This window comes from Sipha flava, unplaced genomic scaffold (assembly GCF_003268045.1).
Source record: "Sipha flava isolate LNK unplaced genomic scaffold, YSA_version1 166_pilon_pilon, whole genome shotgun sequence".
In the NCBI taxonomy this organism is placed as follows: domain Eukaryota; kingdom Metazoa; phylum Arthropoda; class Insecta; order Hemiptera; family Aphididae; genus Sipha; species Sipha flava.
In genome coordinates, this window is record NW_020271849.1 from 390730 (window position 1) to 417204 (window position 26475).

General features: G+C 34.6%; 1 long non-coding RNA gene across 3 annotated transcripts; it reads left to right on the top strand.

Annotated features, from left to right (window-relative positions):
- Positions 1-19618: 19618 nt before the first annotated feature.
- LOC112679690 lies at positions 19619-26409 on the top strand. 3 transcript variants are annotated; one of them, XR_003148240.1, is made up of 3 exons: positions 19619-20032; positions 20097-20484; positions 26007-26409. It is a non-coding gene; the product is annotated as an uncharacterized LOC112679690 (long non-coding RNA). The 3 variants fall into 3 exon arrangements; XR_003148239.1 differs by having other exon boundaries at positions 20369-20484; XR_003148241.1 differs by having other exon boundaries at positions 19619-20028; positions 20369-20484.
- Positions 26410-26475: the final 66 nt, after the last annotated feature.

Here is a 26475-nt window from a genome sequence, read left to right on the forward strand (position 1 = left end):
TTGCACGTAAAAAAATTTGTACTCCATCGAATTGTGCGTTCAACGTATTATCTATTAAATTTTTCGTGTTTGAAAACTTTAGAGTACAATGTACGATTTACTTAACATTCACGTGTAACTCGTACAAAACGAGTTAAAAAATAAATATTTTAATATTTACTTGTCATTGGAATTTTTAAAAACCAATGTTTGCACCCAAAATCGTAGTTAACATGTAAAAATATACAGCCCATTGATCGTAAAATCTGCAGATCGACATTCGGTAGACCGCTAAACCGTTTAGCAATGACCAATCGTGCTACCTACGCATGTATTGCAAGGGATCGGACGGGTCGGGTCGATAGCCGGAATGCTCGGTCTCGAACCGTGTGGTCCTAACGTGACGTTATTTCTCGACAACTGCAGGAATGCCCGTCGAACGACTTCTTTGATTTGCGTACTAAACTATACAAAATCGAACCGTTAGAGTAAATTTAGCATTATACTATCGACACTGCAGGTAGTAAAAAACGGGTAACAGCAACCGGTTTCGACCGACAGTACACGTTATTATTATGCACGTTAAAACGTCCAGGCGACGGACGGAGTCTCATTTTTGTCTCAGTTTTAAGCGCCGTAATAAAATGTGTAATACATAAGTTTATCATTTGTGCGTGTCGGTTAGTTTTCGTCTTTTACTACCACTCGTGGTTCGACGATGTTAACATCATTTTTCTGCGGACTACAGTACAATGTTCATGAAACGCGACCAAGTCTATATATATATATATATATATATGATTTTATCTACATACATTTTAGGTTGCAAGATTGACACGAGGTGTATTACGAAGATTTACATTTTTTTCTTTTTACTGTAGTTCACTGAATACTCTCTAATTCTATCGCATTAAATTATTATAGAGAATAAAACGTTTGATAACTAATATGCATTTAAAAATATACAACACGTCTTGGCTCGATTGGTATTCTACAACACAAATGTGCTCTAGGGGGGATTAAATTACCACGTTTTAATGAGATTTTTAACCCCTAAAAAGTTAAAAGTTTACTAGCCTAATTGGTTCCACTGGAGAAGGGAGCCCCATTACACGTCGTACCGGTTTACCACTCCAAATGTGATACCCCTCATGGTTGAGGTGCCTACCTAGGATGCAACGTGGTGGCTGTGGAACCGGCGCTAGATGGTAACAAAACTCCCACCCAAGGGGAACCCGACGGGTTAAGATTTGTCCCAACGGGTTCCAACAGGTACGGCTTTGACCGGTACTGGTGGTCCATAGAAGTCCCGCACAAGCGGTAATCCTGTCCGACCAATGCTCGTAAATAACGTCGAAAGCAAACAAGATCCTCTGGTTAGTAGTTCTACGTCGAATGATCAATGGATGAATTGTTTTTGTCATCATGGCATATACACACTAAAATATTATTTAGGGCACTTTGGAATTCTTCGAATCGCACTTGCGACGGTGCTTAGAGCTTGTATAAATCTAGGAACTCTTAAATATAAAAGTACATACCCCCAAAATGACACAATGCAAGCTGTATAAAATTACATGGATTTCGATGAAGCGTAAAAATCGTCATTTAAAATCGCTTGAAACGTTTCATTTCTGTTTTCGTATACCAAACAATAGAACCATCGCTACAATGGTAGACGCGCATCCGCGTGACTTTAATACCGGACTGACGATGCAAGGACTTCGTGGATCGATGGATGTCGACTGATGGCCTCCGGATCACGTTCTACGGGAATTCTTTGAGACGGACTCGTAAAATCGTTTTTCTGATGTATGGCTGCTTGCATGACTCCTTGTATGATTCTAAGCCACTAAAGCTACCGAATCCGACGGTACAGATCTCGACCCATTAAACACCGTTGCCTATACTGTTTTCGATGCACATGCATTTGAACTTCATCGTTGACACCTGCAGCTATAATATGTTAGCAGAGTGTACTAAGACAGGCAACCCACGCGAATCGCGGAACTACATCCTCTCTGGATGCAACGCAGCTGTCAGTTGACACTGAACTCATTGCACGACTCATGTAACAACATATCAGTATCAGTATATAACGTATCAATATGTGTACAAATATAATGGTGTGGTAAGTGAAAATTGATTAGACACGGCTCTTCGAATGCGAAACGTTAAGACAGTACGACACTTTAAAAATTAAACGTTTACGTTTCTAGTCAAAACTACTTCCCTCAGCTCTTTTCAAGATTTAATGTTTAACGGACTGCGATTCGCATACTCATATTCATACATTATTGTATACTATATAATATACATACATATTATATATTGCCCATATATTGATATAATGTGATTATGACGGTGAAGGTTTCCAACGTTACCGCGATAAGCGGAACGAAACCATAACGAAAACAGAATATTACAACGCCTACGACGCGTTATGATATTATTATTCATTAAACGTATACACCCTTTACATTGCAGAATGCTTTGATCACGCTCTTCGTCATGTTTTCCTCGATCGATGTACATTTCGGTTAAAAAGAAGTAAAAACCGTTATTTCACATAGGCTATGAACACATTGAACGAATGCCGGATTAAGAACCCATTAAACACTAGGGCTAACATTTCATATAGGCCCTATTGACAAAATATGCTCTACAAAGCCGTTCGCTAGTAAGAAAATACATTTTTCGACAAATAATAAATTTTACTATATAACTATAATGTGCGTGTATATTCAATAACGATACGAACAGAGTAATTGAGAAGTGATCACTTCTTGATTTTATAAATTGTAATAAATACGGGTTAAACTCCTGGGTCAGGTGAGATTCTATGATGAATGGTATAGACTTGATAGGACTTTTAAACTTCAGTTCGTAAACAAAAAAAAATGTCTACACCATTTTGGACAAAACGTTAGTGGGTAGGTAGGTTTGATGGAGCTCTATTATGAGATATTTTTATGTTTGATTCGCCACTGCATTTATAAACTATAGATATATAACCTATTTAAATAATTATTTAATAATATATCTATGGTATCGGTATAAACGGTTTGTTTTGGTAATTGAATGTAGATAATTTATTTTATGTAAATGAGTTTTACAATTATTGATAAAATTATAATAATTCAACGTATCATATATACTACTGATCCGCTATAAATAACTTGAATTCATCGAGATAGGATGTACAAGAACGTGAACGAATTTTCGTATAGCATCTGTAATGTATTCCACATTCAGAACATTTTATCGACCTTATAAAAAATTCACGATTATATCAAGTTTTTTTTTTTAAATTTATGGAATAGAATATATTTTCTGAAATTGCCAAGAACAATATTCCAATTTCAAAATGATATTTAAATATTCATAGATAAACAATTACTGTTGCCTGGAAATAATTATATAATAATTAATACCCAAATTATAATGTATTTTCGTGACGATTTCCATATTACACAATTCTCACGTGTCATTTCACTATTAATTGCTAAATATAAATATTGGTTTTAAGAATTTTTCACAGGGATTAGACGTTGGGTGTAGGTAATTATATTATTATATGCCATATCAAGGGTGGATCTAAGTTACACTTAGTGGCCTCTGGGCTGAATGCGTTGTGGTGACCTCTTATACATAAATAAAAAAATTTATATATTTTTTTACTTCTTAATGAATAAAATTTATAATCATTGTTAGTAATAACAATTTACTAGTTATTTAATAATAAACTAGCTGTCCCGACACGGCGTTGCCCACGTATTAGTTGGTTTTTTTAGCATTTTCGTAGGCCATGTATTAGTGTTATTATGTATGAGAAAATTTAAAAGTAATAAGTAAAGTATCTAAAAGTTGAAATTAAGTACAAACCAAAATATTTGGACGTCATTTGGAAGCAAGAATTGAATTTGCGTGTCTTACGTAAAAATAATTTCGAATCGTCTGATTCGCCAGCAAGAAATGATTTTAAAGGTTCCGGTGGAATAAGAAGAGGTGCCAGTACAACTTTTCCAGATGCACAACACATACCAATCGTTTCATTGCGGAATTTTAACGCTTGACAATATTGGCATATTTTATCCATTGCACCAATTATAATTTTAGTATGTGCAGAGTAATTGATATCTGGTGCATATTCGAACGCAAGGCGAACGAATGATGCACGTGTTAATGCACGGTTGGTTTGTTGTCGCTCTCTGTCAAGTTCTCTAAATGTGGCTATGTGCCGTTCTCGCGCCGATCTTGTTCTCAATATATTTTGTCGTAGACGTTCATCACGCTGATCTCGAGACTCTTGTCTGCGAATTTCTGCTGTTCTGATTTGTTGAGCTGCGTTTCTTGCTGCAATTTGTTCTTCCGATTCATGAGCTCTATTAGCACGCATACGTCGTGCATTTTTACTATACTGATTGTGTAGGTTAGATTTCCGCGGCATTATACTAAATTTAAAAAAAATTAAAGAATATTCAATACTGAACACTGCACAATAATAACACAATACCAAGTATTTATGGTTAGTGTTTAGGTAAAGTAAAATACGAAAACACTAAACCGGTACAAATTAAACTGTATAAATAAAAATAACAAACAAAACTCGAGACGGCGCGATTAACTTCAAGCCAAACCAAAATATGAGAATGAGGCAAACCTCGCTTTTGCCACTCAATAGAATACAGCCAGCAACGTGTGTTATCAAAAACTGAATATTTTACGATTAAATTAATTAAAGATTTTAACTTTTGTTTAAACACACGTGTAACGATATCGTGACGATGTATTGATTGTTGGCCTGGTAATAACAAACTTTTTATTTCTTCCCAATTTGGATTACACTTAAATGTAACAAACAAATCAGGTCGACCGTAATGACGTACATAAGTCATCGCATCTTGTATGTATTCCTGCATGCTCCGTGGACTGCCGATGTAGCTTGAAGGTAAAATACATGCAGTTCCGATGTCATTGGCGTTTAAATTTTCATCGATGTTTCCGGTGATAGAAATACACCAAAATACACCATGCAATTATACACATTTATTAAAAAGTTAATTAAAATTTTTGAAATATTAAAAAATTTGAAAAAAAAACTATCCTATATTTTAAGTTGGACCAAATTACACACGGTGTAAAAAATTTCATCAAAATCGGTCCAGTAGTTTCGGAGATTATCGCGAACATACATCGTGACACAAAATTTTTATATATATAGATAATCATAAAAACAACTAGATCATCATAATATTATACGAGTATTATTTGCTTTATAAAAATACGAATCGTTTAAACTATATTTTATTGTAAACTATATTTTAGAATCAAAAATTCTAAAACACCGTACATTGTCAGTAAACGCAAATACATATATTATTAGTCAAATAAAAATTAAATTTTAAACGTTCAAATAAGGTTATTATTAAAATGTATTAAAGTATTAACTATAATTATAATTATAATATACATTAACTAAAATATTTTTTTTTCCTGATTTAAGTATCGTAAAATTATGGGGGCCCAAAGTATGCGGTAGCCGTTGGGCTGTAGTCCACTTAACCGTCCCCTGAAATTGGTCCTGCATTGAATTCGAAACCGAACATACCGAACGGTGGTCTGGACCGTTTGAACCGTTCGTAAATGCGCGTGCGTAATAGTTATTGTATCTGTTCTTGCTCCGAATGTTTTTTTGGGGCGTCAACCACACGAGACGGTAGTGGCGACGGTGGCATTTGTTTCACCGGCTCGGTGTCGCCAAATTAATTATGCGCGAGTGCAGTTACATCGCATTGTTGGCGCCGCAGTCTTGGATCGGTGCTGCGAGACGTCAATGTGTATACGCACCCGTTTAATAACGAGTCGAACGGGGGTAGAAAACGCGTTCCAGATGGCCATCCGTACGTGCACTGCGCTATACGGTCAAGCGAACGGTTGTCTTCATATTATATACGTATGCGTACAGAACAGATAGGCCTACCACCGGGTGTCCCACACCTCACACGCGGGGTGAGTTGGGTGCGGAAGTGAAGGTCTCACGGCCGAGCGCCCTCGCAGCTTGAACTTTACACGCCTGTCGAGCTACCTATATAATAAATATATAAGTACGTATGTAATACGTGTGCGCGTGCGTGCATACTTCTTATAATGTACAACTGCCCTTTATAAACCATGTCCAAAAAGGGTTAACCCCTAAAGGAAAGTAAATACCAACTTTTTTTTTTTTTTTTGTATACAATTATGTACGTATCCTATCCGTGTACTTGGCCGTCCCTTGGGTCCTTCTTCCTGGTCGCGGCCGGCTACTATCTTCTTATTACACAATCAACGTCATCGTCGTCGTCATTGTTGCTGTTACTCGTCTACTACCGCGCCGCTCCGCTTCGTATACACGTATACACATGTATACACGGGTACATGTGCGCACGGTTCAAAAATTCCAACAAAAAATCAAAACCCAAACAAATCAACCCTATCGCCTGCTCGCACTGGGTGTCCACCGCCATTTGTCACACGGCTGCTGTACGCGCATTATGTACTATTACCATTATTGTACGGCACGCAGTGCAATTTAACGTCCGACTTGACATTGAAACGCGGTCAATGCAACCGAACACGACCAGGACATACCTAGTACGCACATTGTGTACAGATCCGTATACGTTATACCCGTGTGTGTGCGTGTGTGTACGGTACATGTATACGAGCCGTTCACGTGTTAATGTCGTCGTATATCATTGTGGAATCGCGATGGGAAGAAAAAAAAAAACACCCGTGTACAAGTTTTTGTTGCGACGCACCACCACAAAAACGGCAGAAAACCGTTCGTTTCCGCGTTCGACAAACAGTCGGAGACAGAACATCACACGCACACGCATACACGTGTACATTCGTAAAGTAGCAAAGCGTTGGCAAGGGCAAAAAAATGCGTGTAACTATAGCGTGACTAATCCGAACGCTACGAAAAGTGATGTTTTGTATAATACGTAAAATACGTATACACACGTATTGAAACGGAAACACTCGCGCGCTACACAAACTGGCGTTAACGATTCGCACGGGGTTGCGGGAACGAAAAAAAATAAAAATGAAGTGTTTTCTAAACGTTTTGTTGTTTCTATCGATAAAAAAATACATTTTTTTTTCTATTTCGAAATAAACCTACTTTCCCTCTCCGTGTACGAAACTCGCGTACCGTAAAAAAAAAAAAAAAAAATCATATACCTACGGTCTCGAACCACCGTTTCTATATTTTCCGATAAAACGTCAAGCTCCAAGTAATTTTTAATAATAAACGTCACTTCGCTAGGAAATCTTGTCGACATGCAATAAAATAATACGAGTATATAAAAACACAATATATACACTGCAACACCTTTCAAACGGTACAACAAGCTTTCGATTAATCGGTAATCGACCATCGTTCGCGTCTATACTAGTTAAGCAAAATTAAAAAAAAAAAAAAAAAAGTATGAAAGTAGGACGTTTATCTCACTATTTAGAGCATAGTCTCAATAATTGACTCTCATCGATTTCTGAATATTTTTTTGCGCTGGCCTTTAACACTAACTAATAGATACGTTTTCATATATATTTGCATAGAAAACGGTTTAATAAACGTTCAAATAATAATATCATGCGATATTGTATTGACAGTTAAACGTCGATATTCTCTGTTCAACCAAAACTTTCGTGTGCCTGGCGTATTATGGTGTTTTAAAATAAGTTACAGTAATTTAAAACGTTTTGAATGACTTCAATAACGTATATATATATAACATGTTTATTATACGAATTAGGAATGCCGTGTTGAGTAATGTAATACAAAAATAATACTACCGTAGTAACATAGATTTATATGGAGATATAGTTTTATAATTTATTTTTAAAACTAGCCAGTACCTATAATATTTTTTAGAATAATATTTATATCATACATTTTATATTAATAATTAAAAAAATCTTTTTACGGGCTTAGTATTACTAATTTACACGAATATGAAATATTTTAAATTATTTGTGTAGTTTTAATGATTATAATAATATGAATTTATTGTTTCTTGCTCGAATCTATATTAGATTCTGGGTTTTAATCGAGTATATTTTATTTCTTAAAAAATAGCAAAATTAATTTATGGGCCACATACACAGATTTAAAACGAGTTTTTTTTTTTTTTTAATAAAATTTGTGATAAATTTATTTGGTATTTGTCCAGTCATGTATATAATGTAACAGCCTTATAGATTTATTGCGAACATTTTAATTATTAATACTATGGTTATTATTTTTTTCATGGATCTCATTATAAATTACCTAAAAAGTGTGCTTTCGATATAAAATCAAACTAATTTTGGAACACTACTACAACGCAATATTAAAAAATATGTAGTACAGTTCAATCTATATTTTGTGATCGCGTTATACGCTACAAAGGTAATCACAGTCAGTATAATACTCTAAAATTATAACTTTTGATCAACGAAAAAGCTTAAAAATTTGACAAATCATTACGTATATGTATTGTATTGTAGACCAGTGATTTTCAAACTTTTCTGTCATGGATCTCTCTAAATTGTATGTAAAATTGTTAAGGCTCCCTTAATTAAAATCATTAATTTTTTCTTCTTAATTATATACTAAAATTGCATGTACTTTTTTTTAATTCTTAATATTTATAGTAAATTAATGTTTTTTAATACACTTTTGAAAGTGTTTATAACAATGTTCAACATTAAACATTGATAAATATAAGTACCATATAGTTTAAATAAAAACAAATATTTCACGGTCGTCCAGTTTATTACAATGTAGACTGTTCAGCGAATTAACCAATTTAATTAGTGCGAGTAATATAACCTTTTGTTTTCATCACAAATTTTAAATCACAATAAAACAATTTTTTTACCGGTTATTATTAGAATTACAGTAAAACAATCCACGCCTATGATATTTTATTGATTTTTTTTACCAACTCAATAAAAATAATATTATAATAATAAGTATTTCGGAATATTAATACGAGAAATAATCGATATTAAATGTTATTTCTTGTAAAATGTTCTTCTACGTAGGTGTTCCCGATTTGTAATCACTTGCATATTATTCTTTACCTTACGTTCAGTGCAGAACACCAATTAACACATTTAATAGGGGTCGGTCGGTATGTGCGTCGAAACCAAAAGCGCGCAGTATTAATAATAATACAATAATAATCGCTATAAAAATAAATGGTCGGATGGTCGTCTGGGACGAACGATAATAAAAACGCCATATTAGTTGTTGTCGGCGCAATACGATAAAAACTCACCGCGAGTGATGTTCGAACATCAATTGAATCTCGTCGTGCTGACGGGCTCGCGTTTTAGTATTTATTTGTTTAATTTTTTTTCCGCCGTTCAATTTGTTCAATTTGTTATTTATATTTTTCGTCCGTTTATATGTTTATTTTTTTTCTATTTAGTCTCGTCGAAAATAACCCTGCAATGAATAACACTTCAGTTGCATGTGAAGTTTATCGCGTGAAACTAAGAGGGTTGACCGTGTAATATTTCACCGGCTCACCAACTTCCGGCCCTCACGTGGGCGCACGCACTCGCTCGCGCTTCGACACCGTTCCGTGTTTAATTTACCGGAAAAATACGATTTTTGAAAAATCCATCGCCACGATCGCCAGCACCGGATAATTTCGTACGCGTCACTCGAAACGATTGTACGCGCGGACGGAGTTTTATTTTTTATCGTTGGTTTTTTTTTTTTTTTTGTTTTTTTTCCCCCACGTACCTACCTGTGTTCCGTCGCTTCGGAACTTTTAATAACAATACTGACAACGAAACATGCGTGCGCGTACACCGCGGCCTACCGGTTCGTTCGGGTTTTCATTTTATGCACGATTTATGCGCGTTCTATTCGGGCGCGACGCCGTTCAATTTCAGAGTCGAACGGTTGAAATAGATTGGGGGCTATTTTATGCGGTAATAATCGATTTTTATTTGCCACCGGATACGGGCAAAGGAAAGAGAGACAGAGCGAGAGAGAGTGAGACAGAGAGGAAAAAATACATACACAGAACTGTACAGTAGTGCGGGAATTACCCGGATTCCAATTTGATGGAATGGGGAAACCGATAGCATCGAAAAGCCGCGGAGTATAACGCTCTGCTCTCTCTCACTAGCGCGCGCGCTCACACACGTATGCAAGCGCAACACATACTCGGTCGTAGCCGAATAACAATATCGTCGCCGGAATTCCATCAGGCAGTTCAATTGTCCGTGATAAACCGATCGTTTTTTTAGTATTTTTATTTTTACTTTTATTTTTCCTTCCATTTCCCATGGTTCTCTTTATGCACCGTCCGCTTCGTCCCCGGTAACGCCTCCTCGTCGGTATCTCAAGTTTTGCTAACGTTTTTTTTTTTTTCGGAACAGTATTCGTCGTTCTACGTTTCTCTACCCCGTACCCCTACCCACGTCCGTGTTTCTTTTGTCGGAAAACCGTGGTTTTCTCTTCGATTAACGAGACTACGAGAAAAAACGACCACCGTATAAAAATGTCAAGACTATCGCAGAAAGTTTAGTATACACCGAACTATTTGACGGAAATTGAAAAACCGGTTTTCAAAGTATTTATGTTTTGATTATCTTTTTATAATTCTCGACAAAAACAATAAATTTATAACGTTATACAGATTGCAGGTTTGAAAAGTATAGGCCAACACATTTCCTTTGTAGTAATTGAAACAATAGCGATACGTTATTGAACGTATTAATTATTATTTAAACATTGTAAACAGGTGAAAATAATGTTTATAGAAACCGTAATAAATAATCGAAAATGTATGAAAAAATAATAAAATACAAAACTCGTATATTTAAAGTATCTGTTATATGAATAATATTCATATTCATTGAATATGTTACTGACTAATGTTTTTTTATAATAATTATAGGTAAGTATTATGGAAAACGGTTAAAATATTACTACACTACAGGTACTTCTAAATAAATCCCAGTGCGGTAACAGTTTATTACTATGTTAACGAAAAAAAAATCTGCTTACACGACAACTGTGGCCTACGGTGTAATAACATTAAACACGTGTAGAGTAAATGGTAACGATAACAATAATGATTAATATACCGTGTTTTATTTTTATTTTATGCAGAGTGCATCTACGTAATGCACGTACGCAAAATAAAAGCATATCGCATCGTAAAACACGAACAAAATTGACATATTTTGTGATGAAAAAAAAGTAAACAACAGGGGTTTTCGGTGCATGAGTTTTTCACATTTCAGTGACCCTTCCCGTGGGATAGTTGATAAAAATATAAAAAAAAAAAAAAAAAAAAATGAAAATAAAACGGCAAATGGAAAAACACACGGCCGCCGCCGACGTCGATGCGCGATCGGATGATGACGATTAAAACCACCCTCCCTATTGTAACCCATTACAAACGTCCCTTGTCCTCCATTCAGGATCGTAAGTGCACGCGCGGTGCGGTGGTGTATTTACGTGATCGTATTTATGTTCGCGCGGACCCAAAGACAACGAGGCGGGAGAGGAAAAACGTATTATTACGTCCGTCTTGTTCCGCCGTGCTATTAACGTACGCATTTTTTGTGGACCATCGATGTATGTTGATCCTTCGAGAGTATCGTGTTCGAACGTGCACGCATTCAGGAACGGTTAAAGAACAACAACAAGGACGACCACTTCGACCACGCACCGATTCACGTCCTCGGGAACGGGTGACGACATCGACGGCCGATCTTCGCGTGTCTTTTGTGCGCTCTTTTTGTACACACGAGCGTAATATATATTCATACGTTTATATGTATAAGTATTGTTCAGTCGCTTTGTTCCGCTATCTAAAACGTTGGATCAGTGGCGGCGGAACCCTTGTTATTAATGTACACACGCGCGGCGGTGCGCAAGACATTTCGGCGATATTGCCAATGCAACGCGCGCGATATACATGTTTGTTTGTGTTTTTTTTTTCTTTACTCTTTTTTTTCGATTTTCTGTTTTTATTTTATTTTTTTATTTTTTTTCCATCTTCCCCGCCCTAGTCCCCGGAGACGCGAACGTCTCCCTTTCGCGCTTCTTATTTACCCCGCGCCAGCCCAAGTCGGTTGCGCGCCGATCTGTCGGCGAAACCTCATCAAAGCACACGGTCGGGAAATCAAAAGGACTTTAAAAGGAATAAAAACGAAATCTCTCGCCGCGCGAGACGATCATTTGGAAAGGGATTTTTTTTCGGCAAGGGAATAAATAATAGATGTTTACGGTAGCAGGTTTATAACCCACTACCGTAAACATCTAAACATATTTTAATCACGTTACATTTTTTTTTTTTTTTGTTACTAAGTTTTTATAATGTTAATAATTCATACGAGAGAATACGAATAAGTAATATAAATATGGTCTGTTGAACGCTGTATTACGTCGTCTAATTGTAAATATTTGATTTTTTTTTTTTTGTTTTAGGTTTAATAATGTCGGAATATTTTAAATTTATAATTTACTTGCTGAATTACCCGGCTTCGCTCGGAACAGTCCTGACCGGAATATTGTTTTTAACAGATTATTACCATTTATTATTTAATGTAACTGTTCGTTATAAAACAAATAAAACGAAATTTCAAATTAATCGGTATGATAGTTTTGGTTGTACACTGTATTATCTGTATTTGCATCATGAAACCGTTTTTGTCGATGGAAATAATTTTCAAAACCCTTCTTATTGCACGTCTAAAGTATTGAAAACACTATTTCAAATTTCAAATTCATATGATCTGTAGTTTTTGAGATGTAGCGATGATTTATAACTGAGTGATGTTTCGTTTTTATATTTATACCTAGATGAACTTCATAACTGTATTCTGTTATAGACTTTTTTATCATTAAACTTGATTTATTTACCAAGTGTCAGCGATTGTCATTTCAAAATGAATAGCAAGCCTATGTATGAAACTATTTTATTTGTATCGGTCGCGTTTTCTAGTTACGTGCGGATTCTTTATTTACCTCGCTCTGCTTCTGTAAATTATTTTACGTTTCTTTTTTCTTTGTAGTTAAGTATTGAACTACACATATCAACTCTAACCACCGAAGTCTACCACGGAACATCGCCTATTTTTACGACATGTTACTCAAAAAATGTTATAATGTGCGTTTTTTATAATGGATTATAAAACAATAAACAATATGCTTAGTGATGCAAGACATATAGAAGGAACTTAAAAGACACTCTGTAATCACAATAAATTTACAAAAACCGCATTACGATCAGAAAAAGTCATGACTTATTTCCGTATTTTAATTTATTTATTTTTTTTTATTTTATTTCCATCTACTTAAAATTGGATCAGGAGTCCTACTATCAGATAATTTTTACTAATAGATATTTTACTAACCATTATAATACCAATTGATTACATTTACTGTGTACAACTTAAAATCAGTCAATTTATATATTTAATAAGTTAATTTATCAATTTTATATTGAGTATTGTCAAAAATAGTAATGTTAATTTAAAATCAAACGGGTAAACTCAGGGGCGGATCCAGAGTCGGGGAACTGTGGGTCAAACTATTTCAAGAGGCCATTTATCAGGGATGAAACTGAATTAGAAATTAATACCTTGTAAAAAAAAAAAAAAAAAAATACAATATGCTCATAAAAGTGTATAAGTATATTTATATTATATTTTAGAATTAGTGATATCACGGATAATGACTTATTTGCGATTAATAAATATAATCTAATTTTATCAGCACAACAAACGTACGAAATAAAATATAATTTGCTTAACTTTCTACTAAAACGATATAATTTAAAATATAAATTATGAATTTAAAAATTTTAAATATTGAATATACATAGCATTCATTTTTCAAGTAACTTCGATGGGCCAACTGTATAAGAGTCCAAATCAAGGTCTAAAAATAGAAAAAAAATTCCAAGAGGCCAATTTCGTCAACAAATATTAACTGAAGGTCAGCTGACCCCCTGAACCCCCCCTAGATCCGCCCCTGGGTAAACTACAATATTTCCGGTTATAATTATTATAATTATTTCCAATTATCTGCATAAAAATAGTTTCAATTTAAGACTAATATTTTTGATTTCTAAAAATTCACTTTTAATCGTTATTGTTTGATTGAAACGGTAAATTAAATTTTTAATTCTCTAAAATAATGTAGAATACATATATTATATTTTATTTTTATTTTCCGGGTATAGTTAAAATATTAATATAGTTATTATTATTCATTTTTAAATAACTAATTTAATTGTAATTGTACTTTCTCGTATATCTAATATATCGTGCATGTAAATTGCATATTTCGCATTTACGTATTACGTAGGGATAGTATTTGGCACTAAATAATATTCAATTCGTATTAAAGTGTTAATTCCAATGCGTGGGAAATAGTACGCAATAGTTCAATTCATTTAACTTTTTTTTTTACATACATGACTTTAGTTACAAAAAAGAAAAGGTTGAAAAACCACTAAAACTTACCGAAACGGTGACTAAGAAGTTTTCAATGTTAAATTATTCCCCTCTCTACATTATTTCACGCAATCTATCGTGTTGCCATTTAAAATTGGCTACGTTCATATAATAACTGTCTGGTTGTCAATCAGTGTGGGTTGTGGGACAGGTGACTCTCGTGCTACAGCGTAGAAAATGAAGGGAACCGTACATTGTTTGCCAAAGTTGTCCCTTTTTACCCTGCTTGTCTCTCATGCTGGACTTTGGACAATGGCCGCATTACTTCCGGTCCGACGTGCACCAGTTCCGTGTCATCATCAAACTACTACCCCGCCCTTTTTCCCGCTCAATCATCCCTTGTCGCATTGTTTACAAAAACCCACCTCCCATATCCGTACATAGTATACAGTGGTCCAAGAGAGTACACCATTATTCAAATGATATCATCGCGTTCGCGCACGAGTCCAATTTAGCCCCGTGTACATATTAAACTTTCAATATATATACAGAGTTTATATAGGGGACCCCTTTGTAGAGATGGGGCGGCGGAGGAATATAGTTGACAAGGGAATCAGTGAAAAGGATGAACCGGCTTACACTGAATGTTCTATTACTTTTTATTAATACTACGATTATTATTATCATTCTCATCATCGTTCCAGTCTTATCATCGGCGAGACGAACGCACGTGACCATTTCAATGTTCATGCCTGTAGAAAACATTACAAAAATCAAAACTAATTGAAACTAGCAATGGCATTGTTCCTCTTTATTAAACTCAAGTAACATGAAAATAAAATGTCAGTTTAATGTATTTTTATAATCATAACATACACTATGAGTATACTCGGTATTTTATATTACTGCAGTTCTTAAAACTTAAATTTTAAACTAAAACTCGGAAAATTAAATCATAAATATTTATATTTATACTACATAGCAAATATGGTATGTAGTATACGAGTACATTTATATAAAAATAATAAAATGTTTTTTAGAGATTTTTAAATTCAATATTTTGTTGTATATTAAGCATTGCAATATTATAAATACTAATTGTAATTCTGATGCAGTTAATTAACCATAGATTAAATATACTATATATTTCTAAAAAATATTTCTTTCTATTAATTTAAAAAATTATGAAACTCTGAAATTATGAAATTATAAACTCTGGAGTGACTTTAAAAGACGTTGTTTTGTGTATTCACACAAGAAATGTATTTAAGTGTACATATTCCGTTTCATCTCTTATAATTGTTCAGTCAATGATTCAGGTTTCATCCTTACTTCTACACATAGACTCAGTCTTAACCGTAGCAAATGACTGCTGCAAAGCACTCAAAAGTCAAAACCCTAGGTTTTATTAAGGAAGTTGCAAAGCAGTTTAATTTGTCAACACCTCGGAAGACTCTATAGTTTATGCATTAGTCAGACTAATATTGGAATATAGCTCAGTCCTCTGGGATCCAAGTGCAGCTACAGTCTCTTGTCAACCTGAAAAAATTTAACGTAAGATTTTTGGGGTTTATTGGCTATGTACACTTATCATTGATCGTTCCTGTCACTATTTCTCTCTTGTGTTCACATATTTAAGTTTAATGTCTCCAGCTAACTGTTTACAACTTTAGCAAACATTTCTTAACAATATATACTCAATGGTAAGATCGATTCCCCTGATTTATTATTCCAGAATAATTTTAAAACACTTTCTAGCCTCATGCATCGTTTTATCCCTTTCCGCATCCTGATGTCTAATTCTAATTATGTAAATAACTAGTGACTCTCCATCATTGCATTGTATGCAAATAGCAGTCTTGACTCGAACACCTCCATCTATTTTTCATAAACTGATTTGTATAATCAATGCACTGTACGACTTATTTGAAATAATGTTATAAACTCAAGGAAAAAAAAGTAACTAAATATTATTAAAAACAAATAAATAAATATAAAATTCAATTGAACGGGGGATGATTTGTTGTGTAAAGTTTGCTTGTAACTCGTCTATAACAAGGTTTTCACCGGTTCACGTGGTAAACACGATGATTATGAAGTAGAGTATAACATGTTACTCGTATATACATAAAATTATAGTTGACAGCGACCGACGAGCACACGTTATGATCCGGCCGGTTAGCTACGCGGTTGTCGACACGATTACGACAGCAGTTGCCAAAAAGCTTTGTTATGATACACCGCGTATACGCGTTCTTCGGTTTTGCTCCGAGCGCGTATTATAATATTGCCCCGTGCTCAGGTGGGTATCATAAACCAGATGCATTTTTTATGCGTTTTCGCATACCTCGGAGAGAAAAAAAACCATCCCCGGCGAGCCTAATGGATTTCAAGGGTGGCCCTGTTATTAACGGGCAAACAATAAGCGCCGGTGTTCTTCAAAGGGTGTGTATATATTATATTATGGGCATTATACGCTGATGCACAAAACGACGACCGGGTGTGCTTGTGAATACGTACGCGCGCGCGTTTATTCGAGTCGCTGCAACGCGATAACAATGCCGCACTGGCCCATATTATAGTAGTAAGAGCTCACGCGTGCTCTCTGGAAGAAAACGGTGGCTGGACGCTTACGCGTATGACGACGAGATACGATAATAGACTGAAACAGTTATTATACACAGTATCCGTATTTATTCCCTAGACGTCCGAAAAACGAAAAAAATAAATAAATAATACATATACAAATAAACCGAGAGAGGGTGCACGATATATTACGCCCAGTCATCGGACCTTGGGGCGACGACGAGTATAATATTTTTTTTTGATTTTCCGCGGCGGCACACTTCGGTGATCTACACGCGTCCGGTGAATGGCGCGGCCAGCGTGTCGCGTGAATATAAAGATCATCGAGATGTATACAAATACAAAAATAGGTATTCGCACATATTCGCGTCGAGCCGCGGAGATGAGTATAATTTTCGGCCAACGTTGACGCGCACAGTTCCCATGAGGGTTGCACACAAAGGACATGGGGTGGGGAAGAGGCCACAATGGTTTGGCGAGTGTGTGCGCGCGTTCGGATATTGATATATTATTATTATTGTTATTGTTATTATTTATATTATTATTACTATTATTACGTTTAGCAGCTGCCCAAAGATCTGGCGAGCCGAAAAACCGCTCCGGCGGCGACGGTGTGGCGTATCGTTTTACGGAGCGCGGTGGCACTTATATACCAAGTACGGGGTGGGACGACGCGGTATTGTTGAATTGGGGCAACGGAAATGTCAACCGACAGACGACCGACGATTATGTCGAATTTCTCGGTACGCCCGCGAGCACAATGTAGCTCTCTCCTTTATACGCTACGGGTGTGTGTATACACGTCGTCAACGAGATCGGAACAAACGCGCGCTGCATTCGGGTTTTAATTTAATCTCACCGGGATTTTCGATCGTAGAAATGCTTCTGTTACGGGATTTACCGGCGTGCAGTTGACACCGCGCGACTGCACCCGAAATTGAAACGTTGCCGTCGAACATACGCCCGTACCTACGTATCCCACACGTGTTTTGATTTACAGGTCTTTCTTAGTTCGGTTTCTATCCTTATTTTCACTCTTTTTCTCTCTCTCTCTCTCTCTCTCTCTCTCTCTCTCTTCCGTCTATGTACGTGTAAGCTGCGTTCATTCAGACCCGACGTCTTCGGTTTAATCCAACAGTCGTGATTGAATTATTGGATATTACAAGCTGGTGCACACAGGTGTGCATACAGTGGCGTATCCAGAATTGTTTTTTATTTGGGGTGGGTTGGAAAAAATATAACTATACGATATCTTGTAAGTAATGAGGACCGCAGGGCGTTGTGTTGATCGATCATTAAATTATTTAAACATTGAAACATTTTCGGGGGAAAGGGTTATAACTCCTTAATTCCCCTGGATACACCACTTTGTACATATATTCGCGGATACGGTATTGATTAAAATATTCGTTCACGATTCTTGTTGTATTACTCGTTTCGTAATCCATCCACGTCTACGATGCACCTTGTGAAAATCAAAATTTCGGCAAACATCAAATCTGTTTATCACATACATTAGCTGGTACAAAATGTATACGTTATCGCCGATAATGTGTACCATCAAAAACGTAAAACGGTGTATTGTCTTAATTCTTGTTCCAATAAAACATTTACTATGCATTATACGCTTTGTCGGACACACGTTGTCGGATCATTGTCAGACTCTGTCGGCTTAAAAATAACCATTCCGGCCCCCTAATATACTGCTGCAACAATATGCACTAAACACCCTTATTGAATCTAATTAAAAAAACGCCCACATGGATAAATAGGACAATCACATTAAATCCGAATAAAACCATACGTTCGTATGTGGGTATATTGATTATCAATCGTTAATCATGGATACATACTGCAATTAGTGTTCATATAATAAATGTGTTTTACTAATTTATTTTATTAATACGTTAAAGCTGCATCAAACATATTTCGCGTACGAACAATTATAAAGGAACACAATTTAACATTAAAATGCTACTGTGAATACATCCAGTGAACATCGCGCAAATAATGCTTCGTTTCATAAACCCGTGCATTAATAATGAACGAGGTATGTCACCGCATCGCGGGTAAAACACACTATAAAAACGATTGAAAAATAGTTTTACGTAAAACATTAGAGCACTGATAAAAACAACGGTATACATGTTGTAATATATTTATTGAATTTTTCTGTAATGAAAAATAATTGCATGTCGGTGAAAATGATATTGCGTAATCGATCACGTACGCGAAAAAAATTGTTCGAAATTAAAATTATATAAAAAAAAAAAAAAAAAAAACAGCGAATTTATTACATGTTCGGAAGGATTTTTCAATTAAATATTTTATTAGTCGTATTCTACGAGACGGTTTTTTTTTTTATCGATTTATCATGGCGAGTGGTTTATACGCACGTTTAAGACTAGACGGAACTTTAGGCGGCTCGATCAACGTTCTTCCCTCCTTAGACCCCATTCACGGGTTGTGTCGCCAATAGCGCAGTTGCACAATGCATGCACAGTAAACACAGCACCCTAAGTACGGGCACACCGTACAGGTCGTTAATCACGCGCACCACTATTATCACGTCACAGCAACCGATCTTCCCGCCGTAGCGCGACGCGATCAACGTACAGATGTCTTTGGATCATCGATCGGTGTACACGCGTACAATCTGTGTGTACACACTTTCGCGTACACACGCGTTATTCTCTCGTCTTCCGGCACGATAACTCCAATGTGAAAAAAGTACACGATTTTTTTTTTTTTTTTTATTATTATGATTTCGATCGTTGATGACGACGATCCGCACGTATACAGTTGGTGAAATTTACGAGTCGCGCGCGCGCGCACCGCATCAACGTTCAGTCGAACGGAATGAAACGATCGTATGAATAGTACCTAACCCCTGAACATTGTAACTGGTTCGCATCATATTATATCGAGTAGGACAGGAAGAATGGAAGGGAGAGAGAGAGTGAAAAAGTGAAATCACTTATTTACTAAATCTACTCGGCTGTAAGTAAGTTGTTGGGTCATATATATATGCAATTTTTTATTTATACCCGCCGTTGATAATCCAATAGGACACAGCGGTGCCCCAAGTTGGTTTGTTGAACATGAAGATCTTTTTTTTTTTTATATAACAAACAATGAAACGACTACGTCGGTTTTTTTGGGGGTTGGCTGTTTTGTAATATGCACACCGTGGTCATCATCGAACATCGTACAACATAATAGCTGTTGTACATATCGCGTATACCTGTGTTTAATGATTTTTTTCTTCGTTATTTACGACCATAAGCGCGTGTGTTACGTTGTCGATGATATTATATGCTTTCATGTTTCATTTTTACAGATGGCTGCAAGTATACACGAATGTCATTTATTCAGTAAAAAAATCGAACAAAAATTGTATATTTCTCTGACAACAATTAACAAACCATATACTACGGAACATTATCCAAGAAATTGGTAGGTATTTTATTTTTACATATTTATACGTAAATATATACGGATTAGTTGAAGAGTCTGAGTAATATTTTATTATTTTAGATTAAAGCTATGACTATTTCAATGTAAAAAGAAAAAAATTGTTATGTTGAAAAAAGCTCACAATCATCTTATATTGTAATAATATTTATTTTTATTTATTGTTACTATGTGGTTTTACATAAACCTCAATTGGTAATTATTAATATCAAATTATTACGCAGAATAAAATGTTACCTAAGTAATCAAAATATGAAAAATATTATATATCTAACCCAGAACCCCAAACGGTTTCAACCTTTTAAAATTTTCGAAATATCTTTATAGCGCCTAAACATAGTAATTATAACTCAGTACATTTCTTCAACGTTTCAAATGTTTCGGCCGTTCGTTAATAAGTCAGCAAGTGCTATTAAATGTTATGTATATACATTCATAATAATTGGGACAAATACAAGAAAATAATTCCGGGGGCAAGAGGGGAATGATAAAAAAAAATATTAAGTTTAAAAGTCGTCGACTTTATTTTTCATTAAATAGTATAAAAATGTATTTATTTTATTTGTGAACCTCATAGGAAACTTTGAAATAATCATTAAATTTATAGGTCAGATTATATTTTTATAACATTTTTTCTGATATTTAGGAACACCCTTTATTTGGTATTTTATTATCTATTGCACACTGCTGACGTAAAACTGATAAAATGTGTGCGTTCGATCCGAGCGCCTTTCGATTTCAAAACTGTAAACAGCCGCCATACGCAAACTCGTATGCGTGTAGGTCATATACGAACGAAAATCTATTCATATACATGTATATGTGTACACGTATTCACATAATACGTATATAGTATACAGGACGGGGTCAGTATAACGGCCGTCGTTATTGTATTAATGACTTTCAACGCACCTAAACTATATGTGTATAGCACGTAGAGCGGAAGGGTCCGACGGTAAACAGTAGGGACATCGCGTAATTTCGGTCTGTCAGGGCTGACCGGAGGGGTAGCGGCTGTATACGGCGTGGGTGGGACGGAAAGTTCCTATGGACAAACTATTATGAAGTGCAATTAACAGTATTGTGCGGCGGCCGTTCGACGGGACCCCAAAAGGGCTCTGCGTCGGTGTACGCGAGCGTGTTTTCGGATGTCACAGCCGGCTGTGGCCAACGCACATACACGTATCACACGTATACCGTTTATGGCCATGTAATTCATACACATATATCGTTATAATTATTAGTTTTAAATCCTACAACTCGATAGGATTTTTTTAATAAACAAACAAGTATATTATGAACTTTTTTTCTCGTCGTTTTTTATTTCCACTGCTTTCCGGTTTGCTAACGTAACCGTTTAAAATCTGACGCATATTTTAACGAGACAAATATGTCTAAGATTAATTCACTAAAAATTTCTAGCGTAGAATCGTCTAGCTGTGGCACGAGTTAATTTATTTGATAAAATCACGAATTGTGCGTTTGATTTTTTTTTTTTACTTCGATCAATTATTATTTTTAATTTTAATTGTAATCAATTTATATTATCACTTATATATGTATTTTACGATGAAACTATTGAATTTTCAATTCGTAATAAATAAATATATTTTAAACGTTGATTTAGCATTGAAAAAAGGAGTACTTATATACCCATAATACAGAAATGTTTGTTAGTTTAATGCGAGGTTGTATTTAGTTTTGTGTACCCTATTCTACTTACATTAATATTATATTAATTTTATTTTTTTATTAAAATAAACGCCAAAGTTGGTTCACCTACAGAATGATAAATCTTAAATACAATACCATATACTATGATCAGGGTTCGGGAGGTGTAGCATTTTGCATTTTTTTTGTTATTTATTGTAAATTATAGCGGTGTACAAAATAAATTCTTTTGTCGATGGCATCATTTAAAATCTATAATTTGAATCTACATATTTTTGCATATTTTATGATTATGCAAGAAAGTGCTTATTTGTACGTTTTTGTGCTTATTGTGTTTATTTTGACAAATTATTGAAATTTGAAAATTAAAACTATACAAATTTCAACGTACAATTTTATACACCAACCGACCTACCAATTTACAATATACAACTCACTTGGAAAAATAACTTTATTTCATGTGAAACAAAAGTATTCTTAATAAAAATAGTTGTATTTTGGACGGCTGGCAGTCAATAACAGTATAGTTATTTAATAATTTTGAATAAAATTTGAAAACTAAAAAAATCAGTATGATTATAAAAATATTGAGTAATTTTTAATTATGTTTATAATTATTTTTTATATGGTACCATTACTAATTTATAATTATTGATAATAATTATATTTTTTGCATATTTAACTGTATTTTTAATACATATTTTAACGATTGTTATTATGATTTTAAGTGCTAGAAGTCCCAAACCTAGTATATGATCTATTATATATATATATATATATATATATATATATATATATATATTTATATGATATATAGTCTATGGTAGCATACAAAATAATAGCAATAAATATACGAGTAGTAATAATAACATTATCTAAATACAGTTTAAATTTTAACAAATTCAACAATTGCTTAACCGATTAACTTTAATAATAGAAGAAACCAAGGCCCGGCTCATTTCCTAGTCTTAAAATTCTTTCAAGGGATTATTATGTCCATAATTAGTACGATGGGTTTTGTTATTAAAACTAGAATTTGTCAGAGAGTTATTTTGAAGTTAATTAAACGAAATACATTCTAAAATAGAGGAACAATTTATTTTGCGACTATTTAATTTAGAGAGAAAGAATGTATCTGCATTTTTATGATGAGTGGATAATAGATTGAGATCAAGGATGTTATGAATATCATTTATATTAAAGTTAATTATTAAAAATTTTTTTTAATATACATTATATATAATATTCTTAATATACTATAGTAGCAATAACAACTATAGCGTTGTATTTTTGATATCTTCATTGTAATTTTACCAACTTATTTATATTTTATACTAAATAATCATTCATAAATAGCTTAATAAGTACAGATTTTGCATATTTTCTTTTATAATTTATTGAATATAGTTTTTCAAGCACAAAAATGTGATGAACATTTACAAGTTTGGTTTTAGACTATTTCAAGCTGGTTATTTCATAATAAGTTAAATATTCCAGCATCAAAGCATAAAATTTTAAATTTTTTACAATTTTTTCTTAATATTATAATTTAAATAATTTTTTATCGAAATAGCAATTAATTATACATTCATTTTTTTAATATTATTTTAAGGTTATTTTTAAGTCATTTTTAGGTTATTTTAGGACCACTTTTTTGGCATTTTATTTTAGATTTTTGGGGTCATTAAAATCCTAGTCCAAGTAATAAGATTTTAATATTTGAATAAGCTATCTGCATATGTATTCATAGATTTAGTGGGAATTTATATACTGTACATACATAGTACGTATAATTCAATTTGTAATGCACTCCGTTTACATAGTATTTAAATGTATAATATAATTGATGTATAAATTACGTGCAATTTACCAAACAATTAGCCGTACGCATTACCAACTACAGGTCCAAAATGCGTATTATGATATATTTTCTGGTGTCCTGAGTTCGTTAAACGAGGTGGCCATGATGATATTATGGGTTATAATCGAATTAAGGCCAATGATCCTGCAGCAAGAACGAGTAGAACATACACACACTGTCTTTCTATCACACACACGCACGCACGCACATACGTTGTGCAGCATGTCTCTTGTACGGTGAGAGCAGCTTGTATTCGATTATCACACCCACGCGCGTTTAATGACACGATTAGAATGTCTGTGGGTGAATTGACGTACAAATTGCTAGTTCTGTCTTAAAAACAAAACGATATTATGTCGGTCTACCAAATGTCGACCGGAAGTTGTCAAGCGTTCATCTACGTACGTATAATACCGTACTAGCCATTATGTGTACCGGCGAATTGTTTAGTTAAATGCTAATGCGTGTATATTTTAACGTGATCGACTGACAGGGCAATCCGGTTTTAGGTGGATGTAGTCAATTAATAATGTCCAGCCGACGTGTACCCTATTTTTTCGTTTCTACGTCAATTCTATTGTCGAGACCTATGCAGAAGAAAGGAAAAACATATGAATAAACATGCTGTAGATCGTAATAGTACGGTATAATTAGTGTAATTTAATTACTAAACACAGGCGTTCGTTTAAAAATGTCCATGCAACGCAGTAATTCAGTACCTCTGTTCTACATAAGTACATATTATCAACATTTGCTAAATATCGTTTGAACTGTATAAAAAGTCAACGCCGATAAAAACTATTGTTATCAAAGATGTTTATTATTAATTATAAACTATCTATTTTAACTATTAAATTATATAAAAATTGACAGTTTATTTGTTTCGAGATATAGTTTTAATATATTATGATACATAATCCAGTATTTTTTCTGTGTTCATTCATAAAAAATACACATTTCCTAATAAAATTTTCCACAAAAAATTGACGATATTTATGATACGTGGAATATTAATTTTATATCGTTTTATAACAGGCGTGGTAATTTACATAAATATGTAATAGCAAATATAGTGTAAAATCTTAAAACTTTTCAATTTTTGATAGTTATTACGACTAATATGGAGTGTGCCCTGAAAAATCTGATGGTGAAAATAGATAAGATTAAAAACAGCACAAATGTACCGTAAAATTCGAAAAATTTGATTATCTACCCAAACAAAGTTGTATATTATCTTAATATTATATTTAAATTTGTATAAATTATACACAAACAAAGAAGGAAAAAAAAATTCTAATCTTCTATTTAAATATTATTTCTTTTTTTTCTTTTCGGAAGAAAACGTCAGTATGGACGTGAATCATTTAAATCACACATACGCTGTAAATTTACGATTAGTCCACACAAAAAACTTAAACGCAAAACTATTAACTCTAGACTAAATATCCTTAGATCACTCTTAAAATCCAACTTTCCCTATCCAACAAAATTATCATACATAAAACAATAATTCGACCAGTTTGAACTTACGGTATCCAGTTATGGGAAACTGCAAAGCCATCCAATACTAAAACGTTTCAATCCATCTGAGTAATAACGTCTTCTCCCTGGTACTTCTCAAACAATAACCTTCAAAAAGACTTCAAAATTCCTACACTAAATGAATTAGCAAAACCATGTTACTTCAAATTTCACACTTGAACACTCACAGTAACTCATTAATAAAACAACTATCTTTCACCTCACTTCTTCGCATTGCAAGTAGAAGACTCAAAGGCAGTGGCCTAGGGACTTATTAGAATAAAAACTAAATAAAAAAAAAATAAAAATAAAAAAATGTACGATTAAAAATATTTAAACGCACTATACTCAGGCGTATTTCCAAGCCGACCAGGTCTAAAAAATTACCGTCGACAATGAAAAAGACCTGCAAAACGATTAACGAATAAATGTTTATTTGGATCTGTTACAGGTAGCCATTTGAACCGATGGCCTAAATAACGCGGGTAAAAAGTTCGGAAACGTACCGTGTTCGTTTGACCGTTAACGTTCACACGATTGTTACGCGACGTAATCGCTGTACGACGACGACGTTGCGGTGCGTACCGGACGACCGGAAGGGACGAAAGGGGTACCGATAGTGACCTTGAGATAATGGCGAGGAGAAGTGAAGACGAGCGAGAGGCGGAGAGGTGAGCTTCTCTGGCGTACCGTTTACGTGCGCGCAATAAGAAGGTGTAGCGAAAAAGACGGCAGCCTACGCCGCCGCGTTACCGCCGTGGTAACCGTCACGCGGCCGGCGCGTCGGTTTCACGCGGCATGTGCGGTAAGCGCACGGCACACGGGCGAGAGCGCACAACTGGGCGGGCGCCGCGCGCTGGTGGCCCGTCCCTCGGCCGGCGCGATTTCTTTCCGCGCCGAAGCTCGCCGGGTCGCGGGGC